The sequence below is a fragment of the Rattus norvegicus genome, chromosome 1 (assembly GCF_021556685.1).
Source record: "Rattus norvegicus strain SHRSP/BbbUtx chromosome 1, alternate assembly SHRSP_T2T, whole genome shotgun sequence".
In the NCBI taxonomy this organism is placed as follows: domain Eukaryota; kingdom Metazoa; phylum Chordata; class Mammalia; order Rodentia; family Muridae; genus Rattus; species Rattus norvegicus.
In genome coordinates this window covers 76,069,645-76,083,177 of record NC_141534.1, presented here as the reverse complement: position 1 = coordinate 76,083,177, position 13,533 = coordinate 76,069,645, and the positions used below count along the sequence as shown (strand labels likewise).

General features: G+C 38.6%; 1 protein-coding gene across 1 annotated transcript in view; it reads left to right on the top strand.

The window, feature by feature from the left end:
* Positions 1–13,533, top strand: part of Zik1 (zinc finger protein interacting with K protein 1) — a 46,792-nt gene that overhangs the window by 13,260 nt on the left and 19,999 nt on the right. The window contains exon 3 of the mRNA NM_001446371.1: positions 2,152–2,221. The gene's annotated coding sequence lies outside the window, so the exon portion shown is untranslated. The remainder of the gene's footprint in view (positions 1–2,151; positions 2,222–13,533) is intronic.

Sequence of the window (13,533 nt, the reverse complement as noted above, 5' to 3'; positions counted from 1 at the left end):
TTAGGGTTTGTATGACATCTGTCCAGGATCTTCTGGCTTTCATAGTCTCTGGTGAGAAGTCTGGTGTAATTCTGGTAGGTCTGCCTTTATGTGTTACTTGACCTTTTTCCCTTACTGATTTTAATATTTTTTTATTTATTTTGTGCATTTGGTGTTTTGACTATTATGTGTTGGGAGGTGTTTCTTTTCTGGTCCAATCTATTTGGAGTTCTGTAGGCTTCTTGTATGTTTATGGGCATCTCTTTCTTTAGGTTAGGGAAGTTTTCTTCTATGATTTTTTCGAAGATATTTACTGGTCTTTGTGTTGGGAGTCTTCACTTTCTTCTATATCTATTATCCTTAGGTTTGATCTTCTCATTGTGTCCTGGTTTTCCTGTATGCTTTGGGCCAGTAGGTTTTTCCATTTTCCATTATCTTTGACAGGTGGATCGATGATTTCTATGGAATCTTCTGCTCCTGAGAGCTTCTGCTTCTTTTCTCTTCTATCTCTTGCATTCTGTTGGTGATGCTTGTATCTATGGCTCTCGTGTCTTCCTTTGTTTTTCTGTACCCAGTGTTGTCTCCCTTTGTTCTTTTTTTATTTCTTCTATTTCCATTTTTAATTCCTTCACCTCTTTCTTTGTGTTTTCCTGTAATTCTTTCAGTGAATTTTGTGTTTCCTCTTTATAGTCTTCTGCTTCTTTTCAGTTTCCCGAGGTCCCATTTATTAACTGCTGTTCTTTTTTTGTTTTGTTTTGTTTTGTTTTCGGAGCTGGAGACCGAACCCAGGGCCTTGCGCTTCTTAGGCAAGCGCTCTACCACTGAGCTAAATCCCCAACCCCAACTGCTGTTCTTAGTGTAGTCTTCTGCTTCTTTATTTGTGTTTTCCTGCATTTCTCTAAGGGAGTTCTTTATTTCTTTCTTGAGGTCCTCCATCATAATGATCAAATGTGATTTTACAGCTAGATATTTCTTTTCTGGTATGTTTGGATATTCAGTGTTTGCTTTGGTGGGAGATTGGGCTCCGTTGATGCCATGTAGTCTTGGTTTCTGTTGCTTGGTTTCCTGTACTTGCCTCTTGACATCACGTTATCTCTGATATTACCTTGTTCTGCTATTTCTGACAGTGGGTAGACCGTCCTATTGTCCTGTATGTCAGGAGTGCTACAGTCCTGTTTTCCTGTTTTCTTTCAGCCAGTTATGAGAACCAAGTTTTCTGCTTTCAGACGTGTAGTCATTCCCGTCTTCTGGTCTTCAGTTGTTCCTGTGGGCCTCTGTTCTGTGTCCACCAGGCAAGTCACTTGTAGCAGAAAAGTTGGTCTTACCTCTGGTCTCGGGCCTGAAGTCACTTCCCGGAGCTGGGTTTCAGCTCTCTGTGAGAGCAGCAACCAGAAAGGCCTGCCCTGCCTTCTCTCGGGTCCCTGTGCACAGGGGGCCCAGATGGCGCTAGGTGTTTTTCTCTAGAGTCAGAAATGTGGGCAGAGAGTAGTCTCCTCTGGCTTCCCAGGCATGTTTGCCCCTCTGAAGGTCCAGCTCCCCCTCACATGGGATTTAGGTGCAGGGACCTCTTTGATCGGGTCCCTTCAGATCCAGGCGCAGTCTGGACTGCAGCCTGGACTGCAGTGTTCCTGCAGCTTGACTGCCCCTATCTTCCTGTTTCCAGTGTCCCTATACAGTTTCCTCTTGGGCCAGGGATGTGACCAGTGTGGGCAGTACTGGAGGTCTCTCCTGCCCTGCAGTCTCAGGATTGCCCACCTGTCTGGGTGCTGAGCTCTCTCCCCTATGGTGTTTGGGAGCCTGGAGCTGTGGGCCGGGCAATTATTTGTTAAATATATGTTCATATTTCATATTTCATTTTATACAGGGTAATTACTATGTTAGTAGGTCACCTGTATTTCCTCCTATTGTCTTGGCCCCTTTAGTGGCAAAAATGTATATTTCTAGTGATATATTAAATATCAAGCCCAACTTCTGTTTCTGAAATCAATTTGGGACCTGGGATATCTTTCAGTTAGGTTAGAGCATACCGGGAAAACTGCATTTTATTAAAAGCTCAAAAGCCTAAGCATTTATTCGTATCCTAGGAAATAAAACTTTATTTTAAGGTTAAAAGTTATTTTTAAAATGGTTTATGTATTGATTTCTATTTTCCTTGTGTGTATGTTTTCTCAGGAAATATATATGTGCACTTTGAGAATGCTGTGCCTATCACCCTGGTCCTCTAACACGCCTAGTATCACAGGTGAGGGGGGCACAACATCGGCCACATTACGTGGAGTAACTGGGTCCCCCCGGATCCAATGATGCAGGAACCCTGACCCAGCAGACCTTGGGCAATGGACCTGCACCTATTCCCACAATACTCAGAGGAAGCCCATCACCCAGCTGCTCTAGCATGCCCAGGAACACAGATGAGAAAGGCTCAATATCTTCCCCAACACCCAGAGTGACTGGATCCCCCTCCATGATTCAGGGATGCACGAACTCCCCCTCAGCTATTGGCATGGGTCCTTTTCCAGTCTGAAATTGTTCCCTGAACAGACCTTGGCACTGGTCCCCCACCTGTTCCCACAACACTCAGAGGTAGCTCATCACCCAGGTGTTCTAACACCCCCAAGATCTCAGGATCTCAGGATCACAGGAATAGAGTACGCTAACAGGCCGAGGATCATAGGAGCATAGGATCACAGAGGAAGCTTGTCTCCCAGAAGATCACCCATACCCAGAAGCATTGGAGCTCTGACACACTCAATGTCACAATTGAGACCACAATGCCTTCACAAACAACCAACATAGCTAGGACCCATATAGTCACCAGAGAAACACAAACCACTACCTAACCAGAGGCATGGGTTCCTTTCGGCTTGTATCTGTGCCAGTAGCAAACTCAGGGCTCTGGTCTCCTCTCACGCACTCCTGTGAAACCCAGAGAAAGCTTGATTCCCAGGAGCTCTGACACAACAGAATCTCAGGAGCTTGGTCATACCAAGACTTCTGTATCTCAGAGGTAGCTTGACTCCCAGGAGCTCTGACACACTCAGGATCCCAAGATCATAGGATCACCAAGATCACCTGGATTCTGAGGAGTTCTGACACAACCATGATCACGAAAGGACAGGTTCCAGTCAGAGACAGCTAGTACAGACACTACAGATAACCAGATAACAAGAAGCAAGTGCAAGGATATAAACAATAGAAACCAAGGCTAATTGGCACACTCAGAACCAAGTTCTCCCAATACATCAAGTCCTAGATACCCTATGACACCTGGAAAGCAAGAATCAGAGTTAAAAAATCAAAGCTCATTATTATTATTATTATTATTATTATTATTATTATTATTATTATTATTATTAATAACTTTAAGAAGGACATGAATAATTCCCTTAAAGACATACAGGAGAACATGACCAGACAGGTAAAGGAATTGAACAAAACCATCCAGAATCTAAAAATGAAAGTAGAAACAATAAAGAAATCACAAAAGAAGACAACCCTGGAGATTGGAAACCTAAGAGAGATCAGGAATCATAGATGTAAACATCACCAACAGAATACAAGAGATAGAAGAGAGAATCTCAGGTGCAGAAGATACCATAGAAAACATTGACACAACGATGAATTTTTTTTTTTTTTTTTTGCAAAACTCAAAAAGCTCCTAGCACAAAACATCCACGAAATCCAGGATACAATGAGAAGACAAAACCTAAGAATAATAGGTAGAGAAGAGACATAAGATTATTCATTTAAAGGGCCAGTAAATATCTTCAGTAAAATTATAGAAAAAAGCTTCCCTAACCTAAAGAAAGAGATGCCTATAAAAATAGGAGAGGCCTACAGAACTCCAAATAGATTGGACAAAAAAAAAAAAAAAAGAAATTGCTCCCCTCACACAATAATCAAAACACCAAATGCATAAAACAATGAAAGAATATTAAAAGACCTATCAGAAATACACCATACTTTTCAACAGAGACCATGAAAGCTAGATGATTCTGGATAGATGCCATACAGACCATAAGACAACACAAATGCCAGAACAGGGTACTATACCCTGCAAAACTCTCAATTAACATAGATGAAGAAAACAAAATCTTCCATGACAAAACCAAATTCATACAGTATATTTCCATAAATCTAGCACTATGAAAGATGATAGATGGAAATCTTCAACACAAAGATGGAAACTATACCCTCGGTAAAGCAAGAAAATAATCTTGCAACAAACCCAAAAGAAAATAGTCAAAGAAAAAAATTCTCCCTCTGACAACAAAAATACCAGGAAACAACAATCACTACTCCTGAATATCTTGTAATAAAAATGGAAACTATTCCTCAATAAAAAGATATAGACTAAAAGACTGGAAACCTAAACAGGACCCAGCATTTTGCTGCTTAATTGAAATGCAGCTCAGTGAGAGAGACAGATACTACCTCAGAATAGAAGGCTGGAAAAAAGTTTTCCAAGCATATGGTTCCAAGAAACAAGCTGGAGTAGCCATTCTAATACTGAATAAAAGATATTGACTTTCATCCAATGTTATAAAAAAGGATAAGGAAGGGCATTTCATACTCATCAAAAAAAATTATCCAAGATGTACTTTAAATTCTGCATATCTAGGCTCCAAATGCAAGGGCAACAACATTCATAAAAAAAAAACTTTACTGAAGCTCAAAGCATACATTGCACCACACACAATAATAGTGGGAGACTTCAACACCCCACTCTCATTAAGGGACAGATTATGGAAACAGAAACTGAACAGAGACACAGTAAAACTAAGAGAAGTTATGGACCAAATAGATTTGACACATATCAATAGGATATTTCATCCTAAAAGAAAGAATATATCTTATGCTCACACCTCATGGTACCTTCTCCAAAAATGACTGTGTAATTGGTCACAAAACAGGCCTCAACAGATAGAAGATGATTGACATAATCTCATGCATTCTGTCAGATCACCATGGACTAAGATCGATCTTCAATAACAACAACAACAACAACAACAACAAAATGACATAAAGCCCTTATAAAAATTGAAGTTGAGGGGGCTGGGGATTTAGCTCAGTGGTAGAGTGCTTACCTAGGAAGCACAAGGCCCTGGGTTCAGTCCCCAGCTACGAAAAAAAAAAAGAACCAAAAAAAATTGAAGTTGAACAACGCTGTACTCAAAGATAACTTGGCCAAGGAAGAAATAAAGAAGGAAAGTAAAGACTTTAGAATTTAATGAAAATGAAGGCACAACATACCCAAACTTATGGGACACAATGAAAGTAGTGGTAACAGGAAAATTCATAGCCCTGCGTGCTGCCAAAAGGAAACTGGAGAGAGCATACGCTAGCAGCTCAACAACACACCTGAAAGCTCTAGAACAAAAAGAAGCAAAGATACCCAAAAGGAATAGATGGCAGCAAATAAACAAATTCAGAGCTGAAATCAACCAAGTGAAAACAAAAAGAAATATACAAAGAATCAACAAAACCAGGACATGGTTCTTTGAGAAAATCAATAGGACAGATTAACCCTTGACCATACTAACCAGAAGGCAGAGAGACAGTATCCAAATTAACAAAATTGGGAATAAAAAGGGAGACAAAGCAAAAAAACTGAGGAAATTTTAAAAAATCATTAATTCCTACTACCAAAGCCTATACTCAACAAAATTGGAAAATCTGGTGGAAATGGACCATTTTCTAGACAGACACCGGTACCAAAGTTAAATCAGGATCAGATAAAACTTGTAAAGAGTTCCAGAACCCCTAAAGAAATAGAAACAGTCATTAAAAGTCTCCCCCCCTAAAAAAACCCCAGTGTTTAGTGAAGAATTCTATCAGACCTTATAGAACATGCAATATCAATACTCAACAAACTATTCCACAAAATTGAAACAGAGGAACATTACTCAATTCATTCTATGAATCCACAAATACACTCACACCTAAACCACACACAGACCCAGCAAAGACAGAACTTCAGACCAGTTGACCTTAGGAGTATCGATGCGACAATACTTTATAAAATTCTTGCAAATCAAATCCAAGAACACATGAAAATGATCATCTATCATGATCAAGTAGACTTCATGCAAGGGATGCAGGGATGGTTCAAAATATGGAAATACATATAGTTGGGGAATGGGATGGGGGTTCCAGAGGCCAAATTGGGAAGGGGATAACATTTGAAATGTAGATAAAGAGTAATATCCAATAAAAAATAAAGGGGAAAAACCTAGCCAGGATAGATGGGCTGGGATTTACTTCAGTTGACATAATGTTTACTTGTGTGCTCAAAGTCCTGATTTGGCTCCAAAGCCCCAGACATGGTGTCATATATTTCTATGACAACACTCAGAAGATGGGGGCAGTCACTCAAAAGTTCAAAGTCATTCTGGACTATGTAACATGTTAGAGGCAAGCCTTGACTACAGGAGAACCTGTCTTAAAATATGAAGAAAAACTAGAGTCCCTGGGAAAGTGTCTCTTTTCAGCGATTTTCTCTGTGGCCATCTCCCTAAAAGAAACTACCCTGTTTTCTGATTAGGAATACAGAACTCTCCCCTCAGTTTTCTGAAGGCTGCCACTAGAAACAAGGTTCTTTGCCCATTTTGCATTCGGGATTCATTGTATCTTTAATTTCAGCCATGTGTCATTGCCCCACACCAACGGAGCCTGGATCCTTGTTCACTTACCTTTTGGTAACACATCCCAGAGCATTCATGTTGAGTTCATCAGGCTTGGCAGCAACCACTTCTACCCAATTAGCCATCTTACCACCTCAGTCACCTAAATAGAATCAGAGAGGAACTAAGAACCCAGAAACCTGGATTCTAAAATTCACCCAGATCCAAGAAAGAAATCTACAGCATCTAGTTTGAAAAATAAGCCCTTCCTTCCAAAGCTCGCACAACCTCCATAAGTAAATACCCACCAAAGGAAGTCGTAGACAAAACTGTAACCCTTCTAGATATAAAAGTTTTTCCTCAGAATCAAGATAGAAGCCAAGTCAATGTCATTTAGAAATAAAAAATATATATTTGATAAAATAGAATTTGTAAAAATAAGGAAATTCTTATGTTAAGAAAGAAGGAGAAATGTACATGCAACAATAAGTGTGAGTTAGAATAGAGACATAGGACCAACAATATTGGTTCAACCAAAACATTAAATGGAAGGAACCCTAAAAAGGCTTGCCCCATTGAAGCTAATTAAAATTAGTTACCAAAAACTGAACAAAAATTAAAATGAACAAATGTTGTAGGAAAAAAAATTGACATTACCAAATTTGTGTGTAGTTCTAGAAATCCAAGAATATCATGGCATTGCAATGACTGTGCATGTCACTAAACATGGTAGAAAAGTGGCCCTATCTTCTCACATGAAAGAAATACAAACCTACATGCCAATAACCTCAGACCTTAGAATAACATTAAAAATTAATTTTGTTGTATCATAGAGAAAAGTAGAATTTGCAATATAGTAATTGTCCTGACAGTTTTCAACTGCATATTACCCATATATTATCAGTAACAATGATGAATTAATCAATATAAACACAAAGTACATAGAATTTTGTAAACGCATAGACTCTTGAAAATGTTAAAGTATTTACTCATGCTTTACATGCTGGCTTCCAAGTCAGGTTTCACTTGCGAAATTCCTATGAGTTGTGTGATTATGAGGTTTGTTTCCTTAATTGAAAATGAATAAAGCAGTAATAATAAAGAAATTGAGTTTAATTTAAGGTTTTGAAGGAGTGGCAGGTGGTGTCTCCCTATAAATGGAAGGAATCAGAACTTGTGATCAACATCCAAAGACATATTATCAAATATTGTGAAGAAAAATACTGAGCTGTGAGTTCATTAAAATGTTGATCAGAACAATATCATGCCTGTCCTTTATTTCTGTTTTGCTGCTTCATCTGATGATCATATATGTGGGAATTACAATGTAGTCTAGAATAAATCTTGTTTATTTCCCGCTTCTGGCTATTATAAATAGGACTGCTATGAACATAGTGGACCATGTGTCTTTGTTATATTTTGGAGCATCTTTTGGATGTATGCCAAGGAGTGGTATAGCAAGGGCCCCAGGTAGTACTATGTCCAATTTTGTGAGAAAACTCCAGATAGATTTCCAGAGTGTTTGCACCACCTTGCAAACCAGTCCACAATGGAGGAGTGATGCTCTTTCTCCATATCCCCACCAGCATTTGCAGCAACCTAAGTTTTTGATCTTAGCCAATTTGACATGTGTGAGGTAGAATTTCAGGGTTATTTTGATTTGTATTTCAATGATGACTAAGACTGTTGAACATTACTTTAGTCATTCATTATTCCTCTGTTGAGAATTCTTCGTTTAGCTCTGTACCCCACTTTCAATAGGGTTATTTGATTCTCTGGAGTCTAACTTCCTGAGTTTTTCACATATATTGGATATTAGCCCTCTATCAGATGTAGGACTGGTAAAGCTCTTTTCCCAATCTGTTGGTTCCTATTTTGTAGTATTGACACTCTCCTTTGCCTTACAGAAACTTTGACACTTTACACTTACAGAAACATTTGTCTATTGTTGATCTTAGAGCATAAGCCATTGATGTTTTGTTCATGAAATTTTTCCCTGTGCCCATGTGTTCAAGACTCTTCCCCACATTTTCTTCTATTGCTTTCATTATATCTGGTCTAATGTGGAGGTCCCATATTCATTTGGACTTGAACTTTTTACAAGTCAATAAAAATGGATCTATTTGCATTCTTCTACATGCTGACAAAAGGAGAAACTAGTGCCATTTTTGGAAATGCTATCTTTTTTCCACTGGATGGTTTTAGCTTCTTTGTCAAATATCAAGTGACCATAGATATGTGTGTTCATTTCACGGTCTTTAGTTCTATTCCATTGATCTTCAAGCCTGTCTCTGTACCAATACTATACAGTTTTTAATCACTATTTTTCTGTAATATGTCTGGAGTTTAGGATGGTAATTCCACCAGAAGTTGTTTTATTGTTGAGGATAGTATTCGCTCTCCTGGGTTTTTGGTTATTCCAAATGAATTTGCAAAGTGCCCTTTCTAACTGTATAAAGAATTGAGTTGGTATTTTGATGGGGATTGCATTGGTCTTTTGACAGGAAAGCCATTTTTACTATATTAATACTACCCATCCATGAGCATGAGAGATAAATCCATCTTCTGAGATCTTCAATTACTTTCTTCAAAGACTTGAAGTTCTTATCACACAGATTTTCACTTGCTTGGATAGAGTCACCTCAGGTATTTTAATTGTGGTTATTGCAAAAAGTGTCATTTACCTAATTTCTTTCTCTATCTGTGTATTCTTTGAGTAGAGGAAGTCTACTGATTTGTTTGAGTTGATTTTATATCCAGCCACTTTGCTGAAGTTGTTTATCACCTGCAGGAGTTTTCTAGTGGAATTTTGGGGGTTACTTCATCATACTAACATATCATGTGCAAATAGTGATATTGACTTCTTCCTTTCACTTGGAAACTCTTTGAGCTCTTTTTGTTGTCTAATTACTCTGGGTAGGACTTCAAGTACTATGTTGAATAAGTAGGGAGAGGGTGGACAGCCTTGTCTAGTCCCTGATTTTAGTGGGATTGCTTCAATTTTCTCTCCATTTAGTTTGGTGTTGGCTCCTGGTTTGCTGTATATTTCTTTTACTATGTTTAGGTATGAGCCTTGAATTCCTGATCTTTCCAAGACTTTTATCCTGAAAGGATGTTGAATTTTGTCAAATGATTTCTCAACATTTAATGAAACGATCATGTGTTGTTGTTGTTGTTTTCTTAAGTTTGTTCACATAGTGGTTCACTTTGATGAATATCTATGTATTGAACCACCCTTGCATCGCTGGGATGAAGCCTACTTGATGATGGTGAATGATCACTTTGATATGCTTTTTGATTCAGATTGTGAGAATATTATTGAGTATTTTTTCATCAAAATTCATGAGAAAAATTGATCTGAAGTTCTCTTTCTTTTTAGGGTCTTTGTGTGGTTTAGGTATAAGAGTAATTGTGGCTTCAACGGTCAAATTGGGTAGTATTCCTTCTGTTTCTGTTTGTAGAATAGTTTAAAGAGTGTTGATATACCTTCCTTGAAGGTCTGATAGAATTCTGCACTAAACCCATCTGGTTCTGGGCTTTTATTAGTTAGGATACTTTTAATGACTCCTTCTATTTCTTTAGGTGTTATGAGACAGTTTAGATAGTTTTTATGATCCTGATTTAACTTTGGTACCTGGACTAAGTCTAGAAAATTGTCTATTTCATCCACATTTTCCAGTTTTGTTGAGTATCAGCTTTGGTAGTAGGATCTGATAACCTTTTTAAATTTTCTTAGTTTCTGTTGTTATGGCTCCCTTTTCATTTTATTTTCTTAATTTGGATACGGTCGCTGTGTTCTCTAGGTGTCTGACTAAAGGTTTATCTATCTTGTTGATTTTAACAAAGAACCTGATCCTGGTTTTGTTGATTCTTTGTATAGTTCTTTTTGTTTCTACTTGGTTGATTTCCATTCTGAGTTTGATTATTTTCTGCCATCTACTTTTCTTGAGCAAATTGGTTTCTTTTTCTTTTAGAATTTTCCGGTGTTCTCTCAAGCTCTTAGTGCATGCTCTATCCAATTTCTTTTTGTAGGCACTCAGAGCTGTGAGTTTTCCTCTCACCAATGCTTTTATTGTGTTCCATAAGTTTCAATATGTTGTGCCTTTAATTTTATTAAATTCCAAAAAGGCTCTAATTTATTTCTTCCTTGACCAAGTTAACATTATGTAGAGCATTGTTCACTTTCCATGTTTATGTGGGCTTTCTGATGTTTTTGTTGTTATTGAAAATCTGTTTTATTCCATTGTGATCTGATAGGATAGGTCTGTTTCAATCTCTTTGTATCTATTGAGGTCTATTATGAGACCAATTTTATGGTCAATGTTTGAGAAGGTACCATGAAGTGCTGAGAAAAAGGAACATTCATTTTTTTGGATGAAATGTTCTATAGATATCTGTGAAATCCATTTGATGCATTACTTCTGTTAGTTTCACTGTGTAACTGTTTAGTTTCTGTTTCCATGACCTGTCCATTCATGAGAGTGGTGTATTGAAGTCTCCTACTTTTATTGTGTATGGTGAAATTTATGTTTCAGTAAAGTTCCTTTTGTGAATGTGGGTGCCTTTGCAGTTGAAGCAGAGATGTTGAAAGTGAGAATTCATTGTGGTAGATTTTTCTTTAGATGAGGATGAAGTGTCCTTCCTTATTTTGACAACTTTTAGTTGAAAGACAATTTTATTTGATATTAGAATATATGCTCTTCGCTGATACCAGTCCACAGCTCCCTGCTCCCAAACCCCGTGGGAGAGAGAGCTCAGTGCGCAGAGAGTTGGGCACTCCTGAGACTGCAGGGTGAGAGAGACCATCAGTACTGCCCACCCTTGCCCACACCCCTGGCCCAAGAGGAAATTGTATAGGGCCTCTGGGAACAGGAAGATAAGGGCACTCAAGGCCGTGGTCCAGAAACCACCTGGATCTGAAGGGACCTGGTCAAACAGCTCCCTGCACCCAAATTCCATGGGAGGGAGAGATAGACTTTCATTGGGGCACACACTCCTGGGAAGCCTGAGGAGACTACTCTCTACCCACATTTCTGACTATAGAGGAAAACACATAGTGCCATCTGGGCCCCCTATGCACAGGGTCCCGAATGAAGGCAGGGAAGGCCCTTCTGGTTGCTGCCCTCACGGAGAGCTGACACTCATCCCTGAGGAGCGACTTCAGTCCTGAGACCAGAGGTAAGACCAAATTTTCTGCTCCAAGTGACTTTCCTGGTAGACTCAGAACACACGCCCAAGGAACACATGAAGAGCAGTAGACAAGAACGACTACACACCTGAAAGCAGAACACTCTGTTCCCATAACTGGCTGAAAGAGAACAGGAAAATGGGTCTACAGCACTCCTGACACACAGGCCTATAGGACGGCCTAACCACTGTCAGAAATAGCAGAACAATGTAACACCAGAGACAATGTGATGGCAAGAGACAAGAGCAGAAACCCAAGCAAGAGAAACCAAGACTACATGGCATCATTGGAGCCCAATTCTCCCACCAAAGCAAACACTGAATATCCAAACACACCAGAAAACCAAGATCTAGATTTAAAGCCACATTTGATCATGATGATGGAGGACTTCAAGAAAAACATGAAGAACTCTCTTAGAGAAATGCAGGAAAACATGAATAAACATGCAGAAGCCTATAGACATGAATCACAAAAATCCCTGAAAGAATTCCAGGAAAACACAATCAAAGAGTTGAAGGAATTAAAAATGGAAAGGAATTCGGTAGCACTCCATCTGTTTCAATTTTGTGGAATAGTATTGGTATGAGGTCTTCTATGAAGGTCTGATAGAATTCTGCACTGAACCCATCTGGACCTGGGCTCTTGTTAGTTGGGAGACGTTTAATGACTGCTTCTATTTCGTTAGGAGTTATGGGGTGGTTTAGATGGTTTATCTGTTCCTGATTTAAGTTCGGTACCTGGTATCTGTCTAGGAAATTGTCCATTTCCTGCAGATTTTCAAGTTTTGTTGAATATAGGCTTTTGTAGTAGGATCTGATGATTTTTCTGAATTTCTTCTGATTCTGTAGTTATGTCTGCCTTTTCATTTCTGTTTTTGTTAATTTGGACACACCCTCTGTGTCCTCTTGTTAGTCTGGCTAAGAGTTTATCTATCTTGTTGATTTTCTCAAAGAACCAATTTTTGGTTCTGTTGACTCTTTCTGTAGTTCTTTTTGTTTCTACTTGGTTGATTTCAACTCTGAGTTTGATTATTTCCTGCCTTCTACTCCTCCTGGGTATATTTGCTTCCTTTTGCTCTAGAGCTTTTAGGTGTGCTGTCAAGCTGTTGCTATATAATCTCTCCTGGTTCTTTCTGCAGGCACTCAGAGCTTTGAGTTTTCCTCTTAGCACAGCTTTCATTGTATCCCATAAGTTTGAGTACGTTGTATCTTCATTTTCATTAAATTCTAAGAAGCAAAAATTTTCAATAAAATTCTGGCAAACTGAATCCAAGAGCACATCAAAACAATCATCCACCATGATCAAGTAGGCTTCTTCCTAGGCATGCAGAGATGGTTTAATATATGGAAAACCATCAACGTGATCCATTATATAAACAAACTGAAAGAACAAAACCACATGATCATTTCAATAGATGCTGAGAAAGCATTTGAAAAATTCAACACCCCTTCATGATAAAAGTCCTGGAAAGAATAGGAATTCAAGCCCATATCTAAACATAGTAAAAGCCATATACAGCAAACCAGTCACTAACATTAAACTAAATGTGGAGAAAATTGAAGCAATCCCACTAAAATCTGGGACTAGACAAGGCTGCCCACTCTCTCCCTACTTATTCAATATAGTTCTTGAAGTTCTATCCAGAGCTAGACAACAAAAGGAGATCAAGGGGATACAGGTTGGAAAAGAAAAGGTCAAACTGTCACTGTTTGCAGATGATATGATAGTATATTTAAGTGAACC